This window comes from Schistocerca cancellata, chromosome 5 (genome assembly GCF_023864275.1).
Source record: "Schistocerca cancellata isolate TAMUIC-IGC-003103 chromosome 5, iqSchCanc2.1, whole genome shotgun sequence".
Classification (NCBI taxonomy): Eukaryota; Metazoa; Arthropoda; class Insecta; order Orthoptera; family Acrididae; genus Schistocerca; species Schistocerca cancellata.
The window spans coordinates 308,507,897-308,534,334 of NC_064630.1; the positions used below are offsets into that span (position 1 = coordinate 308,507,897).

Here is a 26,438-nt window from a genome sequence, read left to right on the forward strand (position 1 = left end):
TGTAATTAAGAAAACATGTTCATTGTTTACATATTTAAAGTGAATTCTTGTGCTAATGTTGTAATCTGGATGAATTTTATGTTAAATTGATGAGAGAATTTGGAACTATAATGTGCTTTAGCCATTTAAATTTCATGTTTCCACATTTGATTGTAATATCGAAAATCTTCTGTGACTATGTGCACTAACTCTGCCATGGGAAATATTTCAAATCAAGCGCTGATCGAACCCAAAAAGTGAATCCAGTTCTCGGCAAGAACTAGAGGACAATGGGCAGACAAGTATTCATCGTTGAGTTGCATCACCCACATAGACTTTATATTTCATCGAACTTCTGTCTGCAATAACCTGCAGTAGCTTTACATAAAAACATTTTCGTTTGAAGAACAAGTTACGTCTCAAAGTGATCAGAATATTAGTCGTCCGAACTAAACAATTGCTACAGTACGCAGTTAATTTTTAGTTTACAGCCGCCTTTATTGTTGAAACGTAACTATGTACTTTTTTCCGGTGAACTTCGAAGGAGACTTTAGATACATGTGTGGAACTTTATCGAGCAGTAACGAGATGCTGGGGCTGCAAATCACTATCCCGCCGTCACGAGAAGTACTGCAGACGTCTGCCCTACGTTACCAAATGTCAGCAAAGGAATATAGGGAGTGGACAAAAATACGGATACGCCAGAAAGAATATATAGGGTGTCCCACTCAAACCTCCTTGATTTCAAAGACCCAGGAAAAAAAACACAGTAGATACGACAATGAAAAATGCACCACATTGTAGAGCATCTCAAAGAATTTATCATCAGTACACCCCTAAATGTGAACCATCTGTAGCATGAAGAATATCGAGTCTATATTCAAGTTCTTGGCAAGTTCATTGTAACATTTCCTGTCATTGTTGCAATCGCATTTGACACGATGTCGCACTATTGGAATATCATCCACTTTGGTCGCATACACGCGGTCCTTCACGAGTCCCCACGTAAAGAAATCAAGCGGCGTAATGTCGGGTGAATATGGTGGACAGGCAATGGGATCCTGCGCGTCCGATCCAACGATTGGGAAAGTTCCTATCCAGGAACTTGAGAATAGCCGTTTACCAATGCGGCGGTGCTCCATCTCGCTGAAAAATGATGGGTTGCAGGTCTTGTATCTGAGGGTACGCAAACTGCTCCAACATGTCCAGATACACCGACCCATTCATTCACTGTTTGTTCCGCAAAGAAGGGTCCAACAATCCTGTCATGCATTAGCCCACACCACACGTTTAATCTAGGGCTATCACGAACATATTCATATTCAATGACAACGTGCAGATTCTGCAAACTCCACATTCGAACATTACGCCTATAAACCCTTCCTGACAGCTGTAAGGTTGCCTCTTCTGAGAACAAACGTCTTTCCAGGAAACTGGCATCCGTATCAATACGCTGCAGCATACCCACAGCAGATTAATGTCGGCGTGGTTTGTCGTTTGGCGTCAGATGTTGCAGAATTTGCACTTTGTAAGCACACATACGAAGACGCTGGTGAACTGCACTATGCAATGTTGATCAAGGTACATCAGGTTACCTAGATGCTTGACGAATTGACTCATGTGGGCTTCTGAGAAACGTTTGTCTGATGTCCTCCACTGTCTCTTCTGGAACTCCATAACGTGCACCGGCAGAATGTTTCAGAACACGTCCTATTGCCAGAAACTTCCTATACCATTCCTTAAGTGTTTTCACATCAGGTGGATTACATTCATACACACGACGATAATTTCTTTGCACAGTAATCGGCGATTTTGTTTCTGCAAACCACACTACTACTTGCGCACACTGCTATGGAGTCTCCATTTTCACTTCACGCGACCATGCTGCCATCTGGCGACGATACTTGGCACTTCTGACGCAGGAATATAAATTCTTTGAGATGCTCTTCAATGTAGTACATTTTTCATTGCCGTAACTACTGTGGTTCTCTCCTGGGTCCTTGAAATCGGGGAGGCTTGAGTGGGACACCCTGTATTACCATGCCTAATACATAGTAGAAATCCACTTGACATTCAGAACAGCTCCCAGTAGTCTCAGAATGAATAAAAACAGGATAAAGAACCCTTATCCATTCTTCCTGCAAAATGGTGTGAAGACCAGATAACGATGATTTGGGTGGATAGCGGGCACGCATCCTTGTCTTCAAAGCAGACCACAAAGGATCAGAAACATTGAGATCTGGTGACTTTGTGGCCAAGGGAGATGGGGTGACGCGAAAATTCATCCCATTGGTCACAAAACTGGACGATGCGAGCTGTGTGAACAGGAGTCTTATCCTGGACCACAGAATACCCACTGAGGAACACTGTACCATAGGATGGACCTGATCAGCCAAAATAGTCACAATCCTTCGTAGTAATGCGACCATACAGAGTCACCATGGAGTTCATAGAATCTCACGATATTGCTGCCCGAATCACCGACTTCGCCACGTTTGTCTCTTGAGACGTAAGACTGGCCAGGAGTTGGGAAACCTGTGAAACAGGACTCCTCCGACCAAATTTCTTTCTTCCATTTCCCAATATTGAAGGTTCTGTGGCTTTGGCACTACGTATTCCCACTACGGGCATATACTTCACTGGAGATTAGTTTGGCATTCCAGCTCCTCCTGGAATTCCCAGCGTTTGGAGGTCACTTCGTGTTTTGATGCTGTCAGGGTTCGCGAGTGCGATTCGCTTCTGCAATGACTTTTGCAGCTGTCGTCTTATTTTTCGCCACAATCTCTAAAGGTCTGTCCCTATCACTCAACACATTTTCGTCCGCTTTGTTACTTAGTGGATGTTTTTCTGCTTTGTCTGTATGCGGTATAAATCTTCGATCAGGGCCTCGAAACACCGAACACTTCTGTTCCATTGCTTACAGAAGCACCCACAATGAGCAACAATATTTAACAATAACTGACACTTCCATCTTATTGATGACATTGCAAAGATGCCGTTCGTGGTCAGTAACACCGCAACCTGCCAGCTTTACTATCCTCTGTATGTTTGATCATACATTTCTCCCGGTGTTCCTTTTTTGTTGTGGTTTTAGGGCGCAAACTGCTACGGACATTAGCGCCTGCTGTGTGGCTTAGGGAAAGGTAAAAAAAATTGGAAATCAGCAGCAATTGGAGCGAAACTCAAAAAGTGGGGAAACTAAAAAACGGAATATGAATGACCTGATCGTCGACGCAAGGAAAGTGACGGTCATCGAATGTCCTTAGGGACGAAAAAAGTGTCCAATCGGCTTGGGCAAACTTCCAGCGTCTCGGGCGCATAGATGGCAGTTGTGGCTGCAATTGAAGGACACATGGAAAATGTGTCACTCGAGTGTGTATGAGCAAGAGCGAACCATTCAAAGCGCCGAGCTAGCTGAACAGTACCGACCGAAAGGTCCACATGAGAAATTCGTCGCGGAGGCAGATAAAAATTTAGGTTCCCAGTGTTGAGGCAAACAAGATCCACTTGGTGGAAGATGTCAATCAATAGGGAGCCTCGCAGACGAGGACATGGAAATCCTAAAGTGGGTGATGGGCATTTAAGGCCCCAACCAGCAAGTAGGGAGAGCGGGAGCTGACCAAGGAGATGAAGGAGATCAGCTCTGTCATCGGTGTGGACGATGGAATGTATACAGTACAAAGAGAGGTGTATCCAGAAAGGGAAAGACAGACAGCAACAGCTTGGCAGGAACTGTTTAAGGAGATTGGGTGATGAGAAGAATCATGAGTCTCCCATGTGCTGGAGTGCCATCAACAGAAGGGAGATCAAATTGAACTATCTGAAAATGAGGGAAACAAAGCGATCTTGGGGACGCAGCTTTGTTTCCTAAAGACAGAAGATGACCGGCGAGTAGGATCTTAAGAGGCTCGACAGTTCACCCTGATTGGCTCTAATGCCACAGATATTCCAATGGATAACTGACATAGGGTGGACAGCAAAGGGAACAATCTCACCACAGTTGATCTTAACTCTACTACTGCTGAGAGCCGGTGGCTAACAGTGTGGCATTCTGCCAAAGACAGAAGATCCTGACCCATAGGTTGTTTAGGGGCAGCTCCTGCCACCGGCGATTGGCCAGTAGATCAAGCGCCAGCAGTGCGCCTTGGCGACATGGAAGACAGTCGAGGGCAGTTACCGCTAGGTGGCGCTGTAGATTAGACATGCCGTGGCGGAGAAGGAGAGGAACTGTTTCTTGTTCAAAAACTGTTCAAATGTGTGTGAAATCTTATGGGACTTAACTGCTAAGGTCATCAGTCCCTAAGCTTACACACTACTTAACCTAAATTATCCTAAGGACAAACACACACACACACACACACACACACACACACACACACACACACACACACACACACACACACTCAAGCCAGAGGGAGAACTCTAACCTCTGCCAGGACCAGCCGTACAGTCCATGACTGCAGCGTCTTAGACCGCTCGGCTAATCTCGCGCGGCTTTGTTTCTTATGAGCCTTCTTGGAAACAGGACGTTGAGATGAGGGAGGAATCGATAGTGGTGTTGTCGGGGTATGTAAAAAATTTTCGCGAGTAGGCTCTTTTTTGGAAGTCCGGGTGTCCGATTATGGGGCTCGTGGTTTAGCAGAAGCCATTAAGGGGGAGCCATAAAGAGAGCAGGTGATAGTGGGGAGGTTGAACGGGCGATCTTTGTTCTGGCCGATCTGACGACATGGCACTAAAGGTGAGATCACAAGTCTGCGTGGCTGCCTCCTTAGTAGGTCAAGGAGATGCAAGGACAATTCTATATTTACCTGCTGGAGGCATAGTTTAACTCTGAATTGTCAAGAAGATAGTAAGGGTTGGAACCAAGTCCTTGTCAACCCCTTTCATGACTCAATGAACAGCCGTTATGCCCTGGTCAGACAGGTAGTTTTGAATTTCCTTGTCTGACAATCCGTCGAGGTAGCATGATGAATTTAAAGTGCAGTGCGCTTCCACCCAGACAGGGACGGTGTGTAGCAGTGGAGTTCATAGCAATTTTTGTGCCTGGAGGGCACTGACTGTTTCTAAGAACAAGGTGCCATTTCGTAATCAGGAACAAGACTACAGGACCTGTAATTGCGTCGACACCCTTCTGAATAATGAAAGGGTTGACTGGAGAGGTCTTCACCTTCATCCGACCGAGAAACAACAATGAACTGTGGCACTGATGGAAGAATTTTCCATGGCTGAGATTAATTTAACTTTCGCTTGTGATCAGCAAACTCACTACCTGGGATACCCACATGGCCAGTGACCCAAAGGAAATCAACAGACCAAGCAGCATGATGATCAGCGAGATGATCATTGATGGCCGAGACCAAGGGATGGTGGGAAAGACACCGATCAGTAGCCTGAAGGCCACTCATCGAGTTCGTACATAACTAAACACAGTTTAGTTGGGACTGTTTAATGAAGGTAAGAGCCTGGGAAATTGCCATAAATTCCGCAGTAAACACCCCACATGCAGATGGCAGGAGATGATTTTCCATGCCAACAGAGGACGTGAAGGCATATCCCACATGATCAGCAAATTTAGAGCAATCATCGTAAAAAACAGCATCCCAAAACTCCCACAAAATTCGGCAGAGAAAACAACGGAACACTATCGTTGGAACAGAATCTTTTGGACCTCGGCAGAGATCCATCCGAATCCGGGGCTGAGGAACTAACCAAGGAGGGAGGGGTTTTGGGGAGGGAACGTGGGAGGCAGGACAAAGAAGGAAGCTGAAAACCATGGCAAAGAGACGCAAGGCGGAGCCCAACCCATAAACCTGCCGAAGAGTGGGAATCAGGTGGCTGTCACCCTTGGTCTGAGAACAGGATGGAGTAGGAAGGATGAGTGGGAGAGGAACGGACAGTGATTGCATAAGAAACCAGAAGCTGGGACTACCAAATAGAAAGGGGGGTGGGGGGAATCCCAGCTTCAACCAGGAGACTATCAACAGGGCTAGTAGGCAAGGCACCGGTGACCAAATGGATACCACAATGGTGGACTGGATCCAGGAGGGACAGTGTGGAAGGAGCAGCCAAACCATAAACTTGACAACAATAGTTCAAGCAAGACAGCACTAAAGCCCGATAAAGGCAGAGAAGTGTGGAATGATGTGCACCCCAAGAGGTGTGGGCAAGGAAGCGAAGGACATTGAGTTTAGGGAAACATCCTATCTTCAGAAGTCTGATATGAGGCAACCAAGTGAGATTGTTATCGAAAAGAAGACCCAGGAAACGGAACTGTGGGACCACAGGCAATCTTTGTGCATCGAGGTAGAGCTCCGGTCCGGGGTGGACCCTAGTAAAGCAACAGAAGTGGACCACCTGTGATTTTAAAGGAAAGACTTTAAACCTGTGAGAGAGGTCCCATGCAGACGCACACCATATAGCACCCTGGAGCTGCCGCTCTGCAGAGGCCATCGAAGAGGAACTAACCCAAATGCAGAAATCTTCTACATATAGAGCAGGGGCGACCAAAGGACCGACCGAGGCCACAAGTCCATCTATAGCAATGACGAAAAGAAGTACATTCAATATGGAACCCTGTGGGATGCCATTCTCCTGGGTCCATGGAGAACTAAAAACAGTACCAACCTGAACCCTGAGTGACCGATGGAACATGATAAAAATCTGGAGTGGGCCCTGAGTACCCCACTCATGAAGTGTGATGGTGCCAAGCCATGTCACAGGCCTTGCGAAGGTCGAAAAATACTGCAACCAAATGGCAGCATTGGGAAAAAGCCTGCCAAATTGCGGATTCCAAGCGAAGTAAATGATCGATCAGAGACCATTCCTCTCGGAAGCCACACTGGCAAGTGGACAATAGATCCCGAGATTCAAGGACCCAATTGAGCCAATTTGCTACCATACATTTAAGTAACGTTTGTCAGACTAATTGGCTGATAGCTTTAGACAAACAGGGGTTCTTACCAGGCTTAAGGAGGGGAACCACGATGCTACCCCACCATTGAGAAGGGAAGTCATCCTAGAGCCAAATACAGTTAAGCACCCAGAGAAAATATTGTGGAGCACTGATATGTTGTAGCAATTGATTTTGAGTGGAGTCTGGGCCAAGGGTCGTATCATGAGAAGAAAGTGCAGAAAGAAGTTCCCAATCAGTAAAAGGATCGTTGTAAGATTCTGACTGACAAGGGGTAAAACATAAGGTGGAAGGTTTGGCCCACTGTTTCTGGGGAAGGAAAGCAGCCGGATAGGAGGTTGATGCTGTTGCTGTTGCAAAATGGGTCGCAAGATGTTCTGCAAGAATCAACAGGTCTGTGCCAAGGTCATCCGGGAGGGTAGGCTGCCGACGGCAACCTTGGAAAGAATGAAGTGTAGCATATACCCATAACATAGGGACTGTAGAACTGAGGGAAGAAACAAAGCGTTCCCGACACACCCACTTGCTCCATTGGATTAAGTCACGGGATTTGGCACGAAGACGTTTAAAGGTAGTAAGATTGACAGCAAATGAGTGCCTCTTAAGGTGTTGCAAAGCTCGACGGCGATCACGGATGGCAATGGCTGGACTGCATCACAGGATTTGCTGGCGGCGAAATGGTCCAGATGAGCAAGGCTAGCAAAGCGAATAATCTCATCAGACACGTCACGTAGGACGTCATCAATACAAGCCAACAAATAGGGAGAAAAAACGACCTGTGCAGTATATAGAGGCCAATCGGCGCGCTGGAAAGACCAATGAGGTAACCTGTCCATCAGGGAGCGGGAAGGGAGCGAGAGAATCAATGCAAAGTGGTCACTACCACAAAGATCGTTGTGAAGCGACTAGTGTAATTAATGGAGTAGGAAGGGAAGGAAAGAGAAAGCTCAATGGTAGAAAAGGTATCATGACCGGCACTGAAATAGTTGGGGGAGCCATCATTAAGAAGGCACAAGTCGTGGTCTGCAAGAAACACTTTCGGTATCCCCTTCTGTACGAACTAATGAACTCGCCCAGCTCTTAAGACGAAAAGTGGTCATTGCACATCAGCCACTGTATCCTGCACAGATTTTATTGGGTGGATAATTAAATTTACCGCGTTCCAAGGATGCTGAAACATCTTAGGCAGCGGTCACAATGGCTGCGATGTCGGTGGATTCCTCCAACCGACATTGAGTGGAAACGGCCCATGTTTCCAAATCAGTTCGCCACTACGTGCGCGGTCGCACTATAGCCGATCTTATCTCCTGAAAGTGCACACTTCTGACCACGATCGGTGAAATGAAAATCAATTTGTTTTCTTAGGTCAAATCGACCAACGTTCTCACACGAAATATGGAGCGTGAGAAACAGTAAAGTTTAGTCCAAGAAAGTTTGTGGCATCCTTCAGACGAAAATTAATTAGGGTACAGTTCGGAATCTATGGACTAAAATCGCACGTTTATTCGAAACATCGAATACGCAAAATTTTAGGCATTATAACATCAAAAAATAATTTGTTCAAGTGAGAAGTGCGGCTTATCTTGGATGCTTATAGCTACTGTACTGGATTTTTTGTGGTAGTTTGTCAGTTTTCTACAAATTATTATTACTGATTACCAGTGGTTTAAGCCAGTAGGGTAGTGAATCTATTAATCTGAAGTGGTTTGCAATTGTGGTGTACTGTACGTATTTCCATTTATATGTGCTTTAGGTTTTCGAAGTATCTTGCGCTATACTTCATGCTTTCTTTCACGCGTCTGCTAGATGATAGTTATTGAAGGTAAACTGACGTACGTCTACGCAACTTTAAAGAAACAGCGAAACTGTTTATCGCATGCTTTTTAAGGTCACCACGAATTATCTCGAGTTTGTAATGGAACCTTTCTCCCGTTATCTCTTGTTTCGTAAAACTTGTCTGGTTATTCCGATAACTAAAAATAGAGCGTATAGACACTCCACGTTCTTTACGAGACAGGGAAGCTCATCCCCATGCATTCGGCGTCTCTTTAATAGCAGAAGCCGCTATACAACACTCATCCAAGCACAGAGGCGTCGTGGTACCTACTCAACCACAAGAGATTAAAATCTAATCTAATTCATACATAGAATAGATTCTAATCTATCCTCACAACCTTGACCCTGTTAAAAACTGACGGAGATCGGATGCACTATGACCACGCTGTCGGCCAATGTTCCATTTCCTGCCACCAAGTGAAAATATGGTGCTGCAAGCATTCCTGTTTCGAAGTCAATATGCTGTTCGTCACATGTTGATTTCTCTCGTGAAGCAATTTTTGGTGAAAAGGGTTAAGAAGGTTTAAGTTTTCTATGTGGAACAGTGACTATTGAGAAATAAAACCGTGCACTGGTGGTTAAAGTTGTTTATCACAACGGCAGTAATAGCAGCGCGACACTGCCGGAATATTGCCGACAAAAATAGATGCAAAGAAACCGCATACTAGTAAAATGGCTAAGGAATATGGTACAGAAATTTGAGGAAACAGGTGAATTAGGCGGTGATATAGGGAGAGGGGAACGGTCCATTCCCATGACAGGAAGTTGCTAAAGGTGTAGCCGACCATACAGCACATGCTTCAAATTCTGCAGCCAGTGCTCGAGCTGTGTCACAGACATTTTTACACGCCTGGGCCACAGTTCAAAAGATATCGTTACGCATTTTATACTTCGATTCTTACAGAATTCAAAAAGTGCAGCAAGTGAAGCCCCAAGATAGGGTAAAGTGACGTGACTTTGCCCTTTTCTTTGGCACGGGAATTGATGTGATGGCTGGGGGATATTCTTTGCAGGAATGAGGCACACTTTATTCTGCACGGTGCTATGAATTGAGGCCCACGAAAAAGGCAGGTCACGGCGCGTACTCTTACGAATGGCAGCAGCCGTCTCCAACTGGGAGAGTAACAATTTCGGACGAATTTAGTAATTCTTGACTGCGTTTTTAACTGCATGCAAATTCTCGATAGCACACGACAAAATTAAGACCTTTAGTGGGTACACTTTCAGTTAACATTTCCCTTGGGCCCTGCACGGAGCCGAGCGTTCGCCAAGTGTGGCGGATAAGCCGACTACTGTGACGTCACGAAGTCGTTGCACGGCCCGTATGTCTCGCTGACCCCGCTCTGAATCTAGATCTGTCTGCAGCAGGTACCAGCTCCAGGAGGGTGGAAACGTGCTAGCTTCTGTGGTATGAAATGAAAAATATTTATTAATTTATTTTGCTGATTGTTTACTCCCAAGGCTGTGGACTATATTACGTTAGGAAATACAGCAATCAGACACTATGTATTTTTATTTATATCAATGCTTGTTTCTGGCACAAGCTGGTTGTTTTATTTCTTGAGGCAGTATGTTTTCGTCGTTTCTTTTCCTACACTTCACTTCACAGGAGCGGAAGGGCTGCACTGAGCCTGAGCCTTATGTTCGTATATGCACATTGCTAAAATATGTAAACCAATATATTCATACAGTATTAAAGACAGTGGTTTCAATTATCCTTGCAATACCGACTTTGCACAAAAACTGAAGTCAGTGTCAAGAGCGCGTGTGACTAATTTCTACAAGAAGTCTATTCACGTTGCGGAACCGTGGAACGTATAAGATCGCTTTGTTTTGGAAGCGAGAAGTCTTAAGACTTTAGAAACGGAACTTTCCACGATTGTAAAAAGTTTGGTTCGCCATTATAGATTTTCTGAAGCTGATATTCACTCAGAAATTCTACGCCTAAGATAATTTGTCAGCTCCCATTTCCAAAATAAGAGTCTTCTGTTTGGACATCTTTAACGTTCTTAAAGATCGTGGCTGAATATGAATTTTTCAAATATTAACGTCATTTTGACGTTAAGATTTTTCTCTGTGTTTCGTTAGCGTCGTCAGAGGAGTTTTTCAAACTAATTAAGAATTACCTCTTGTCCACTGAGTGAAGAACAACTAGTTTGCCAGTTGTCATTCAAAGACAGTGTAGCTACGGATATCTATTTCGATGACGCAATTCATTATTTACAATAGGACTAGTTAATAGGAACAGATTCTAAGGTACATGTTATTAAAGTCGCCTATCACTAAGATCTTTGGCTATTTGTACAACCTCAATAATAAGTCTGTATTTATAAAAATGCGTTTTACTGATTTGTCTCCATTCATAAAAACTGTTTACAAAATATGCTTTTCTTAATAAAGCACCCCAAAGAGAATGTTTTTTTTTTTTTTTGAGGTAGTGTTAGTGGGGGTGCCGAAACTGCACTGCGTGCCAAACTATGTAGCTACGCTACTGGTAACTATCACAGATTCTGGAAGCCGTCTGATGCACAAAAGGCATGTCTGAACATGTCTTCACAGTACCAAATAGTTGTCACACGTGTACTTGGGCATAATTGTGTACTATGACTCCTCAGAGTTATTGTTCGCTATTGGAAGTAAGTAAATTGGCTCTACTGCACATGCAATACACATTTTAGTGATATTTTGGAGGCCCAGTGTGTAAAGCCGCGTCCACAACCGACGAACGCGAAAGGCTTCTCACGAACGCGCTGAGCGACTCTGAACAGGGCAGAACAATGGAGAACGGAGCGAAGTGTTCGTGGCTGCGTAGCAGTGTTCCGGCGTGCGCCCTCGTCGATAAAAATGGAAAGGTCGTCCTAACAGAGCGCGCACGAGGAATCATTACCTTTCATGTACCGACACTGCGCGGAATCGGTTCCTTGTCGCGCAGAGCGGCGTGGTTTGACATCCACACCAGACGCGACTGTTCCTTGGCTTTACGAGCCGCGGCCGCGTGGCCCCCCGATTAAAAGTATAAGCCCACCATACCTGTCACGGCCAGGTTCTTTGGCAGACGTTGATTGTGGTGCAGAAAATATGAATTTTTTGTTTCGACTGTGCGGTCACCATGAAGTCAGTAGACAGCCGGAGCTTTTTTATGTAGTGAACGGGATACCGCAGTCTAGGAGGCAGTTGGAATTTTGAGAGACGGTGTTATGTGGAATATTGTTCAACGTAAAATACGAAATTTATGTCTGCGGTAGGTATTGAGAAGAAACGTAATGAGGCAGAATAATAACTAGTAATACACAGAAAGGGTAAGTAATAAGGGGTTATTAAAACAGTCGTGTCCGAGTTAGAAGTGGCTCAAGGGCAGAAGCATCCGCAAGGGGAGGTTACACCACTTGCCTACCCCGACCTCCGTCCTCGTTCTCCCCCTCCCCCATGGAATCTGGAGCGCGCAATTTTTATTCATTACGGAATTTACTCACACTTCTAGAAGTGATTCGCTGTGATTACCTCTCCTTTATATAATTGGAGCATTACATGGCTGATCACTGTGTGAGACTACTATGGCTCTGGCGATTGCTGGGTAGCTGAACATTTGGCTGTCTCAAACGTCATGGAAAATGAATGGTTAGGTTAGGTTAACGTCCCGTCGACAACGAGGTCATTAGAGACGGAGCGCAAGCTCGGGTTAGGGAAGGATGGGGAAGGAAATCAGCCGTGCCCTTTCAAAGGAACCATCCCGGCATTTGCCTGAAACGATTTAGGGAAATCAAGGAAAACCTAAATCAGGATGGCTGGAGACGGGATTGAACCGTCGTCCTCCCGAATGCGAGTCCAGTGTGCTAACCACAGCGCCACCTCACTCGGTAAAATGAATGGTCTCCTGGGTTTCGCGCTGACCTAAACCCAAGCAGATTTAGTTTTTGTGGCATGACGTGTCTCAAAACTAACCGATTCACTTATATCAAATGACAATTTTAGAGTCTGCCACCTTCCTGTAAAAACCTCTGCGGACGCCCACACTGAAGTGGTTAAAATTTATTAGCGTGCATGTTTGATAAACGTTGTCATATACGACGCTTCATCTCAAATTTTGTGGTTTTCGGGTTAAGTGCGCCAGAATCACTAATCAAAGCGAAAATGTTATTGTAACAATGGTGATAAGCGCTAACTTTCAGGGTTGAAATGCTTGCCTAATAAACTGTATATTCACCTATTTTGTTCATCTGAGTCATCTATATTACTTAACAGCTAACTCTGTCCAAGGTAAGCGACTACCTTTCATTTTATCGTTGTGGGGAGGGCGGCGGAGGTGTATCAGCGGCAGAGTTTCTTAAATATTTGAAATTGTGTATAAAGTTTTTTGTTTTTACAAGTCACTACACACTCTCACTCCAAATACTGGGTGAATATAGTCCGTCAGCAATGAATTACTCTGCCTCAAGATGTATACAGTGTTTCTCACTGCCCCCACCTCACGTAAAATGAAGTTCATCGCTTACTGCATTTTCACTGTTCTTGCAGCAAAATAGCCGCTTCGGGAATTACTTTTTAATTTATCACTTCTTTACTAATGACTGACTGCAACACAATTTGCAGCAGTATCCACATATATGATTGAATATATTTGCAAAATTATAAGAATCAGTTCAGAAGATCTGGCATCATAAGCACCGAGAAGCGTGAAAAACTCATTCTTAAAGTGGAGAGCAAATTATCCAGATTAATCACTGGGGGGTGGGGGGTAGAGTTTGCCTATAAAGCCTGTGGATTCGTTATCCACGAGGGCGTGCTGAAAAGTAATGCCTCCGAATTTATGTGGAAACACGCCTTTTTAAATAAAACATTAACGTTTTACATCTCTATTCTTCATATCTACATATTTCCGTAATTTTATCCCACTGCCACTAGACGGCTCCGAATTGTAGCGTGCAACGCATCTGTGTGCGAGAAACAGCGTGCTGTAACTTAGTTTCGAATTCCAGTAGTCCTTCCACGCATGGAGCTCTACTTCAGCACGACAATGCCAGACACCACGAGCGGCGCAAACAGAGGTGAGGTTGTGGCTCCATCAAAATCAAAGACTATAGTGACGGTGTCAAGAAACTGGTGCCTCGTTTAGAGAATGTATTCGACGGCAGAATGACTAGGTTGAGAAATAAATATTTAGACAAGAATAAAGATATCGAATGCTAATCGTGTTTTATTTAAAAGCTCTAAGAGTTTTCACATAAAGATTTCGGAGGCATTAATTTGCAGCGCGCCCTCCTATTTGGGTAGAAATGAATAATAATCAAGCTGTATAATGGATAGACATGGGCCAGGCGCTGGGGTACTTGCCACAGTTTTTAAACTACCCGTGTCTACTTGTGACTGCCTCGAATTACAATTGCAACACAATGTGTATAATCTGAGTGGAAGCTTGCAAGAGTTGAAATTTTAGATTTCGAGCCTCAGTCTTTCCTGGAACAATGTTTCATCTTTGGCAAACTTTGGTGAATGTCAAAAATGCCAAGCTATTTAGTGTCTCGGACTCATCGTCGAACTAGTTAACGCTGACATGTGAGTAAATTAAGAACATGTGCCTACATTCTGACTATTTAGAAATACACTGGCAAGTGCAAGCAAGTCTCTGGATAGATAATTGCTTTTCTTATCACTAAGTCTACTCTGAAGTTAACACTTAGTGTTTGGAGCGAGGCGGTCAACACATAGGTAGAATCACACCGACCAGTATGGTCAACTTCACAGCCGCTGTCATCCTTAACCAGCCGACAATATTGTACTCAGTACTTCTAACTCGCCGACCGAAGTGGCCGTGCGGTTAAAGGCGCTGCAGTCTGGAACCGCAAGACCGCTACGGTCGCAGGTTCGAATCCTGCCTCGGGCATGGATGTTTGTGATGTCCTTAGGTTAGTTAGGTTTAACTAGTTCTAAGTTATAGGGGACTAATGACCTCAGCAGTTGAGTCCCATAGTGCTCAGAGCCATTTGAACCATTTTTGAACTTCTAACTCGTGAAGCTAACTATCACTGAAATTTTACGTCCAACTAAATCTGAAAACGACTCGTGTATTGACATTTTATGGAGCTATGTAATAAAGGGAGGTACCGCTTGTCTTAAAAACACATTGCTCCCGTGGTCTTCTAAGCTAGAAGCGCAGAGTTTTTCGTAAGATGGTCACTGATCTGAGATTATTCTCGCTTGACATTCGGCGCTCTCTGCTGTTTGGATTGAATAATAATCTGTAGTATAATCGATAGACATGGGCCGGGTGTTGGGCATCTGTCACTGGTTTCACTGATTAACCGTTTATTCTGGGATGAGGAAATGCTATCTTTTCTCTCTTATCTGAACTATCGCGTTTCATTGTGAGTCAAAGTGCACAGTCCAGTTTTATCTGGCTCTTTTCCTAGAATCGTGCGATGACAGGTCAGATTCGTTGCGCTCTGAGTGTTTACCCAACTCTCTACGGCTCCTTCCCCGCTTGGGCGTCGCGTGTGAATTCTGCAGGCACTGAGGTATTTTATTAATCGGGAGCTACAGCAACACATTTGTCATCCGTGTTTTTATTGTTAGCTTGATTTTCTCGTAATTTAAGAGATCGACGGGACGTTACAGGTCTAATTGAATTCCCTTTTTACCAAATCGAACAACTATCGTGTATCAGTTGCTTTATTCACAATATTTTCACAAATCATGAAACTACGTTAAAGCATTCTGGCAAATTGTGGATCTTTGTGGCAACGGACATGGCTACATAGGAACGATCTTCAGTATTGGGTAACGTTCGCTATTTGCTTAAGCTGATACTGTGACATGTGGGCCATCACAATCCAAAGAGGATTGCATACACGAAGTAAAGAGAGCTTGTTGCCTTTGTTCATGACAGTCCAAAGTGAGGGTAAATCTACGAATTGGTTTGAAATATCGTGTATTTAGTTCTTTGCAATGCCGACCTTCGAACTGATGCTCAAAAAGCAAGGCCCGTTTATATACTACCGGTAGTAGAACAGTAAGTGCTGATCAACATAGATACTAGTTCTTAGTGCAAACTATAGCAACTAGTTGCTAAGAATATTTCAGTTATCGCATTACAGTACTTTAAACACAAAATACGGCACAATTAAGGACAATTAGTGCAGTTTTAGAGTTCCGCCACGAATATCAACTGTGGAAAAATCAAAGAGGTAACGAAGAGTTTCTTAGGATTTAATGCTCCCTCAACGTACACCCATACAGACAATACTGGCTCTTGAGGATGTTAAAATTATCCAGCTTGTTCTGGTAAATGGGAGCATTTTAGCATTCACATTAAGTTAGGGAAAATGTAGAAAAAATTACAATGACCAGAGGAAAATTTGGTCGTACGCAATGAATCCATTGTTGAGTGTTAGTCACTCTACTACTTTCGGTGGTGCAGACTACTAAAAAAAAAAGAAAAAAAGACGTCGTGTAACTTCTAGGGGCGCTGGTTGACAGCAATTAATACCCTAAGCTCAAAAATTCGAAAACCAAACTGCCCTGATTGGCTATTACTGAATGAATATATCAGTGCCTAATATGGAAAAATATTACTACCGAACAACTAAAATAGCTGTTTTGTTGTTAATAATCTGTTGAAAGTGATAAGAATCGAAGGGTAAGAATTAGTTTCGCTGTTTCTATAATAATGAATCCCACTGCAAATTCGGCGTTTCCTTTGCCAATGTACGAACCCAAGCCAAAGGCTGATCAGTCTCGTGCGCTGCCGCCTACACTATGAGAATAACTGACGGTAGTCCTATCTGGTGGGCCGCTTCAGTTTGCAGGCACAACTGCCTGACTGGCTAACTTCAGTTCTAATTAACTCAAACTGTACAAGCTGTTTTTCTTTACTTCGCAGCACAATCTATATTACAACGCCCTTACAAGCTTTTCAAACTTTCTGGCTATTTTGTGTATCTGTGGTAAGAGCTAATGTTTATTTCCTCTTTTGCTAGGTAGACCAAGCGAATGAATGGCAGTGCAGATGATAGTTTTAATTAGCTTCTTCAAAAGTAAATCATACTTTACATTAAGTTAAGCCTAAGAGGATCTCAAAAAAGAAAATTCACCTACGTAACAAGCTAAGCGACACTTCGGGTTACATTGTGGAATACGCGTTACGGTGATTGAAGCAATTCACGTATGGCTATTACTTCCTGTATATTATTGTGTTGGTATAGAAGCACGTCAGCGAGATAAACACCGCTAATCAAGTCTGAGACCTGTGGGGACAAAACATGTAATAGAACTACAGCAGTAATTAGACAAAAATGTTAAAAGAATTGTGCTCGCTAGTAACCCCTGCCCTTCCCAGACATTCGTCCACGCGCGAGCGAAAATCATATCGTCAGTTCTAAAACTTGATAAATTTTGTGGAAATAATGAAAACTTTACAGCAGCAGCTGTGGCTGGCTGAGCACTGTAATAAAAAGGGTGAGCCAGCACTAGTTACATTTGTTTGTCCTCGTATCACAATATAAAATGCACACTTCAGTGGCGCATAGTGATTTGTACGTCGTAGGCACCACTTACTGCCGAGTCTGAATCCATCTTATGCTTATCGGAAGCAGGTTAAATTTACTTCACCGCACCGGAGTAATATAATACACGGATATTCAACTTTACCGACTGCAGTTAATTATCTCTCGTGGCCACCCATTCTTCCTGCAGTAGTACGGTTCTCTTAAAAGAAGTCGCAGCGTGCAGAGGAATGACATTCTCATGTTTCTTGCGGACCACCTTGGCTGCTTACTCGTTTCCTCAGATTCCCATGTGCCCCGGTATACAGCAGAATTATGCATGTTTTCCTTCCTGTTGAGGAAAGATGTCCATTATATTGTGCGTCATTCTCTCCGCTGAGTACATTCGCTGCAGTGCCATCAGAGCAAAGAAGCAGATGAGAAACATTTTTCTTTAAAGACTTAACATCTACTATAGCTCCTGTGAGACTATGTACATACGGTAAATATGTCTTATTCACTAGCAAGTCTAATCCTGATGGTACAGTAGAGGAACACGGCTGAACCGCTAAGGGGAACCTCTTGCTTTAGACATCGGTGTACACTATTTTGAAACCGCGATGCCTATCTAATTTATTGTGATAAAATGGAGTGAAAACTTTCTTAAAAACGGTCAGATTTCTAATTCCCGACCTCGTTAGGAATCAAGGCGCAGATATTCTCCAACTTAGATACAAAACTTAGAAACCAGCCACATTCGTCTCTGAAAGGCAGTCCTTTGCGCAAGTCTCAGGGCTTCGTTGCTACCGCTTACTTTCAATGGGCGAGCAACGATATGGTACACAGGCGTGGGAGACGATATCGTCTTCAGAAGGCAACAGAAGATCAAACCCAATTGCAAAATGATTTACACATCTGTATGGTGCGAAAAGAGGCAGTTGTCTAATGGAAAGTGAGAGGTCGTCCTCATAACTATGGTACACGATAAATCACAAACCTGAAGGTTGTTAATGCAATTAAATACCTAGAATTACGAGTAAGTTAAATTAGAACGATCACATTTGTGTTGTGGAGAAGACATACCAAGACTTATTGGCAGAAAACTTAGAAGATGCAACAAATCCACTAAATAGACTAAATCTGTCGGTCCTCTTCTGGAGTATTACTGCGCGGTAAGGGAGCCTTACACGGAGGACACCGAGTAAGTTCAAATAAGGGAAGCTCGTTTTGTGTTGTCGCGAAACGAGGGAAAGATTATCACGGATATGATGTGCGAGTTAGGCTGTCAGTCCGTTTCTCGTTGCGGCGAGATACTTTCACGAAATTTCCGTCAGCTCCTTTCTTATATAAATGCGAAAATATTTTGTTGACGCCCACTTAACATAGGGAGAAATAATCATACTAATAAAATAAATTAGAGGTCGCACGGAAACATTTAAGTACATTGGAAGGTAGGAGACGAGATACTGGCAGAAGTAAAGCTGTGAGTACCGGGCGTGAGTCGTGCTTCGGTAGCTCAGATGGTAGAGCACTTGCCCGCGAAAGGCAAAGGTCCCGAGTTCGAGTCTCGGTCGGGCACACAGTTTTAATCTGCCAGGAAGTTTCACTTAAGTACATACTTTCCGCGCGAAGCTCGATCTTGGAATTTTAGAGAAATAGTGTGAAAATGGCTCCAGGCACTTAAGTGCGAATTGCATAGTCATAAAGGTGTAGATCTGCCGTACCATGAGAAGTCGCCGCCTAGCGTCTCACCAACCTCACCGCATAGGCTCAGTATGGGGATGGTTCTAGAGGTCCCAAAAAAAAATGGTTCAAATGGCTCTGAGCACTAAGGGACTTAACTGCTGTGGTCATAAGTCCCCTAGAACTTAGAACTACTTAAACCTAACTAACCTAAGGACATCACACACATCCATGCCCGAAGCAGGATTCGAACCTTCGACCGTAGCGGTCACGCGGCTCCAGAATGTAGCGCCTAGAACCGCACGGCCACTCTGGCCGGCTCTAGAGGTCCCAGAAGCCAGCCTAATTACTTCGTGGTGCAACGCGTCCACCATGTTCAAAAAGGAGAGTCTTGCAAACTCGTAAACCTTGACTTGTGCACGTACTGGGGCGCAACGCGCCAAGCCTCCGTTGCTTGCTCACCTTGGTCGCGGTCTGCTGCCTCTGCTACCTCACAGCCTTCTCAGTACACAGTCCGAATCCGCACTGATACGTCGCCGGTGAGTCTCGACGGGAAAGTAACATCTTTCACACTGGCCTCGCGGAGCTGGCGCCGCTCTGCGGACGCGTCCAGTACTACCGCCTTGCCAACGGAGATCGGGCGTCGCGTCGTACGCCTTTTCCGTCAGCGCCGAGTTCTTGGTTTAGGGAAGAAGGAATTTTACGGCACTTAACACCAGCACCAAGTTATCAGCCGACCGGCCGGACAATGTCGTACAAACGCTGTGACCGACTGCAGTCCCAAGGAGAGGTCCCCAGCGGTGCGATCGACTTTTTGAAACTATTTACACGGTTGATGGTGTTGACACACCAACCGGCCACAAATTTAAGTTACTTTATTCAAAGGATACCGTTACCGGTTTCGAATCATTACGATTCTTCGTCAGACGGCTTTCATGCTTTCATGCTGCGTTTTTTACTCATTAGTTATCCTAAAATATAAGTAATACATAATTATTGCCGGCTGGGGTGACCGAGCGGTTCGAGGCGCTACAGTCTGGGACCGCGCGACCGCTACGTCGCAGGTTCCAATCCTGCCTCGGGCATATATGTGTGTGATGTCCTTAGGTTAGTTAGGTTTAAGTAGTTCTAAAGTCTAGGGGGACTGATGACCTCAGAAGTTAAGTCCCATGATGCTCTGAACCATTTGAACATAATTATAAGTACGCCACAAAGATGGTTGAGTTACAGATTTGCTTTGGGATGTGAATCACTTGAAATGTCGGTTTGGAGTACTTGATTTCATAGTTTTCGTCCAGCAGACAACGTTTGTAGTTTTCGCCGCATTCACATCATTGCACACATAAATTTGCATAATTGAGCGCTTAGGATTTGCCACTGAATGCATTTCCACCACATTTCTATCGTTTATACGGTGATGTAGATTAAGATCCCAGTTATCACACACTGCAGCCATTCACCCTGGTGGGCCCTCGTTTGCGGGTACCTGACAGAAAAAAAATCGGAATTTTGTGTGAGTCTCAATAACGTTAAAAATATTGTGTTATGTGGTCTCCTTGCGTGGTATAATGGGTAGGATGACAGCTTCACTTGAAGGAGGTTATGTGTTGGGAATCTCGGCAGGTGCAGAAACTTTTTTTTTTTAAATCTTTATCGAAATGACTTAGATCATCGTTTTTATTCAGTTAATTGATTTAAATGTGATTTCTTAACTTAATTCCTTTGCCACATCATTTCAATCACCATTTCAATCACAGTATGAACTTTCTCTTTTTTCCTTATATCATTCTTTGGCCAATCATGTTTTTTGTGAATAAGAATTTAATTATATTTATCTACTATTGTATTAAATTGCTTGAAAATTCCAATCTATCAGTTAAAAAACAAAAGGCGACATAATCTGTTTATATTTGTGCAATGGTATGAAAAACGTGTTCTTGTTACCAAATGTGTAATTTTTTTGCATGGTAATCATCATACGAACATTTAAATGGTTCAAATGGCCCTGAGCACTATGGGACTTAACTTCTGAGGTCATCAGCCCCCTAGACCTTGGAACTACTTAAACCTAACTAACCTAAGGACATCACACACACCCATGCCCGAGGCAGGATTCCAACCTGCGACCGTAGCGGTCGCGCGGTTCCAGACTGTAGCGCCTAGAACCAAACATTTAAAACAACCTAAATACCCGCTGCACTATGGACAAAATAACGTAGATGAAAATTTAAGTGAAAGACGGGTTTAGAAGTAAAACGAAATTAAAGCAAAATGAGGAATAGATAAAATTAACGCAATAATGTGGACGGAAAGAACATGGTGATAAAACAAAAGAAATTAAATCGAAATTAATCAATAAAATTAATTAAAACTCGTGAACGAAGATTTCAAGTGGAGGAAGAATTATAGGAAGAAAAATAACAGCAAACAAAGAAGCAGACATTATGATTAAAATTATGTGACAAGGAAATGGAGTTAAAAAATAACAGTTAAATCAATTATTTGAATAAAAATGATGATCAGAGTCCGATAAAGATTTAAAAATATAAAACATGCTGCTGTACCTGAAGAGAACGAACCCACAACTCCTATGGAATTAAAAATTACATGTAAATCAATTATTTGAACAAATGGTAATCAGAGGCCAATAAAGATTTAAAAATATAAAAATTGCTGTTGTACCATATAAGATTCAAACCCACAACCTTCAGCATGGGACGCTGTAATCCTCTATATTACGCCATGTAGCCACATTACAAATCATGATTTTTTTTTAGTGATCTACATCTACATCTACATTTATACTCCGCAAGCCACCCAACGGTGTGTGGCGGAGGGCACTTTACGTGCCACTGTCATTACCTCCCTTTCCTGTTCCAGTCGCGTATGGTTCGCGGGAAGAACGACTGTCTGAAAGCCTCTGTGCGCGCTCTAATCTCTCTAATTTTACATTCGTGATCTCCTCGGGAGGTATAAGTAGGGGGAAGCAATATATTCGATACCTCATCCAGAAACGCACCCTCTCGAAACCTGGTGAGCAAGCTACACCGCGATGCAGAGCGCCTCTCTTGCAGAGTCTGCCACTTGAGTTTGTTAAACATCTCCGTAACGCTATCACGGTTACCATATAACCCTGTGACGAAACGCGCCGCTCTTCTTTGGATCTTCTCTATCTCCTCCGTCAACCCGATCTGGTACGGATCCCACACTGATGAGCAATACTCAAGTATAGGTCGAACGAGTGTTTTGTAAGCCACCTCCTTTGTTGATGGACTACATTTTCTAAGGACTCTCCCAATGAATCTCAACCTGATACCCGCCTTACCAACAATTAATTTTATATGATCATTCCACTTCAAATCGTTCCGCACGCATACTCCCAGATATTTTACAGAAGTAACTGCTACCAGTGTTTGTTCCGCTATCATATAATCATACAATAATAACGCCAATCACACAAAATTTCGAATTTTTATGTCAATTACTCGCAAACGAAGGGGCCACCAGAGAGAATGGATGCAGTGTGTGATGTCTGGAATCTTAACCTACTGTTTGTTCGCGGTAAGTTGATGATTAGTGCGGAAGTTGTCAGGAACAGCCGTGCCCCCGCATCACGGCTACCACAAGGAGAAAAGCGGTGAGGAGAAGACAGCGTCGGCTGGCACCATAACCTGTGTTTTTTTCGTAACAGGAAATCGGAGGCGGCACTCGCGGAAATATTGCTCGCTTAGGTGACACTTCCGTCGGATCGGAAATCACCTAATTTGTTGTTATATTCTTCCTCGGGAGTTTTATTTACAACTTGCATATTATTTATCTATCGAAAATAATGAAAAATGAAAGTAGATGAATGCACAAATTATGACGCTATGTATCGAAAGTCAAAGACTGGTTTTTGGTATCTGCCTGCATATTTCATTATTCAACACAGTACAGCAGTAATCTTTACAAAGTGTGCCTGTGCCTGAAGGAATTCTCAAAATGATGTTCACTGAAGATCAGTGTCATTTGTGTTATTCAATGTAATTATCACAATCATTAGCTTCAACGTCATTATAATCATTGCTTGACGGCGTATTGATGATAACTTATTCGATGGCCACTTCCATTATTCCATTTCGTGTCCATTGTTGTGCTGCTGTACTTTCGTGTAGTAACCTTGCAACTCCAGTGCAGTAGTTGAAAGGAAAACAACATTCACAAGATTCTGCAATCATTCCGTAGATACGTCACCAGTAACATTTTTCTCGCTGAAATTGTTTCATTTTGGCCCTTGCCAATCCTTTTGGATTTAGAACGGAGTTGCAGGGCGGTAAACAAACTACTTTTTGGACTCTGCTCTCAGCAATTTTATCCTCGACGAACACATTAATGGCTGGTTTGTTTCCCTTTATTTTATATAACAGTTCAGCCCTCCTCCAGCATCGAAATCCTGAAATCATATTTACGAGGGTGGTTTGAAAAGTTCTCGGAATCACCACGAGAGGTCAGCGCTAGCGCAACGAGTTGTTCACGTGATATACATTGGACTGTTGTTTATGAACACTTGCCAAATGCCACGTCAGTGCTCTTGGAAGAGAGCTGTGGCGGTAACATGGTTATGTTGTTGTTCCCGCGTAGTGATTTGCAAAGATGGAAAATATCGAAATTCGAGGAGCGATTAAGTACTTCACAAAGAAAGGTATGAAAGCAAAGGACATTCATGCCAATTTCCAGAATGCCCTAGGGGACTCTGCTCCTTCATGTCCAACTGTTGCCAAGTGGACAAATTAATTCAAATTTGGTCGGGGGCACTTAGATGAAGATCCGCGCAGTGCTCGTCCAAGATGTGTCACTACTTCAGAAATCATTCCGAAAGTGCACAAACTGATCATGGAAGATCGCCGATTGAAAGTGCCTGAAATTATTCACACCTGCCAGATGTCATCTGAAAGGTATATCACATTTTAACTGAAGAATTACGAATGAAAAATTGTCTGCAAGATGGGTGCCGCGACTCTTGACGCTGGGTCAAAAACGCACGAGAATGGAGATATTAGAACAATGTTTGGCCCGTTTTAGGAGAAACGAACAAGATTTTTTGCACCGGTTTGTGACCACAGTTGAAACTTGGGTGCACTACTATATCCCAGAGACAAAACAACAGTCAAAACAGTGGAAACATGCTGATTTTCCGCCACCAAAGAAAGCAAAGACAATGCCTTCGGCGTGATATGTCATGGCATCAGTGTTCTAGAATGCGAAGGGGATTCTGTTTGTAGATTATCTCCCCATTGGGAAAACAATTATTGGAGAATACTATGCTAACTTCCTGGACAAATTGCAACAAAAGATACGCGAAAAAGGCCAGGTTTAGCAAGGAAGAAAGTCATCTTCCATAAAGACAATGTGTGCCCTCACCGGTATAAATTGTTGCCACCTCCACCTTATTCACCTGATGTGGTTCCGTCAGACGTCCATCTCTACCCAAAACTGAAATTTTTTTTGGTGGACCAAGATTCACTTCAAACGAAGAATTATTGATAGCTGGAGTTGACAACTATTTTGCAGGCCTGGAGGAAACTCATTTTCGAGATGAGACCAATGCACTGGAACATTGTTGGACCAAGTGCGTTAATCTACAAGGAGAATACATTGAAAAATAAAAAAAGTTTCAGTGATGTAAGTACTTTTATCCTATTCCGAGGCGAGAATTTTTCAAACCACCCTCATATTAACCATTCAGTCGAACTTCCTGCTGCAATATTGTGCATTATCCATATAATCGCAGAATTGGCTGGAATATTTAGGAACCACCCTATCAGCAAACTCCACCCCCCCCCCTCCTCTTCTCCTCACCCGTCCATGTTCACTACTTTCGTCAACTTCAAGAAGTTCGCAATTTAGTAGAAACAGTTTCTTGTATCAAACATCCTGACAAAATAGTGTGCCATACTGAGTTCCCAGGATCGAATCCCTGTCCGCCACTCAGTTTTAATTTGTCAGAAAGTTTCAAATGAGCACACACTCCTCTGCAGGGTGAAAACTCGTATTAGTTTCTTGCAACTTGCTGCAAATACTTACAAATTTTCATTTCATGGAAGTTTTTTTTCTCAAACTTACGGGAACTGTGTGTATTCAGTACTGGTGTGAAAATAACATTGTCGAAAAGGAGATGCACAAAGATAGATGGGCCAAAACAAATATACCATTGGAACCTCTTAAACACATTTAATTGGCACCACCATCAATGGGAGCGCAAAAAATTTACGTCAGTTTGTTTCTACAGAAGGGAAAGTAAGGTGGCAGTACAGAAGTCTTTAAATTTTAGCTGATTTTTTAAATATTAGCGTGAATATAAATGCATTACGTTTGTGATAAAATGTAGTAAATACGGCTCGCAAAAATTGAAGAGTAATTAAAACGCAGTGTCTTAGTGACATACCGCGCCGCATTTTTGTTTCCGAATATTTTGTTAGCGAATATTTGATTATACGATAGACATGAGATGTTCGAAATTTCTATACGATATCGCCAAGGTTTTTAATCTGAGAGAAGTCCTATGATTTTAGTTAGTTGGCTAATGTTTCTTGTTAACGTCAACGTGACTGCTCTAACGCTTTATCTATTTTGTCCTATCACGATTTATTAATTCATTAATAATAATGCAAGAACAGTGGCGACTGCTCTAGTTTTTAAGGATGACTGCACTCCTGCAACAAGTACTTGCAAAAAGTTCAAAATGGTTCAAATGGCTCTGAGCACTATGGGACTTAACATCAGAGGTCATCAGTCCCCTAGACTTAGAACTACTTAAACCTAACTAACCTAAGGACATCACACACATTCACGCCCAATGCAGGACTCGGACCTGCGACCGTAGCAGCAGCGCGGTTCCGGAATGAATGCCACAGCAGCCGGCTACAGCAAGTTCCTGAAATAAACTTGCCTCAGTGACTTGAAGAAGTAAACTCGAATAAGTTTTTTGCTCTTATGTTAAAACCTCAGTAACTGCTTACAGGAGTTACTTGCTAGTGGACACAATCCTTTTTATAATACTTCGCGTCCAGGTGCACCTTGACACTGGCAGTACTCGGAGACAAATGAATATCTCTCAAGCAGTGTCAATTTTCTTCGCTTCTGGCAGCACTGGCGAAATCGTCAAGTTACCATGGCCAAACACTACATCACTGTATAGATAGTTCTAAAAAGTCGATCGCGCCACTGGGGACTTCTCCTAGTCAGCGATTACCACGCTGCTCTGTTGTTGTGATTTGTTCATCTGAAGTTCATTGAGTTTATTGAGATCTGGTGTTACACAGAAAAAAACGGGCATTTGACTTGGCTGTTTTAGAGGTAACTAGAACAAAAAAAAGCCGATAGGAAGCTGTGGGCAAAGAAGTGGGATAAAGCAAGGAAACAAATTCATCCACGTTCTGTTACAAAAGATTTGGTAGATACGACATCCGCAACTAAGAGACGTGATAATTAACTTAGAGAGATCCGCTTTAGTTGTGCTAATATTTATTTAAACCACGAGTAGTTACGAGATGTTAAAATCCAATCTTCAGGTG

The 26,438-nt window shown here is 43.2% G+C and overlaps 1 protein-coding gene across 1 annotated transcript in view; it reads right to left on the reverse strand.

The window, feature by feature from the left end:
* Positions 1-19,476, reverse strand: part of LOC126188143 (UDP-glucosyltransferase 2-like) — a 177,411-nt gene extending 157,935 nt beyond the window's left edge. The window contains exon 1 of the mRNA XM_049929639.1: positions 19,348-19,476. The gene's annotated coding sequence lies outside the window, so the exon portion shown is untranslated. The remainder of the gene's footprint in view (positions 1-19,347) is intronic.
* Between the last annotated feature and the right edge of the window lie 6,962 nt (positions 19,477-26,438).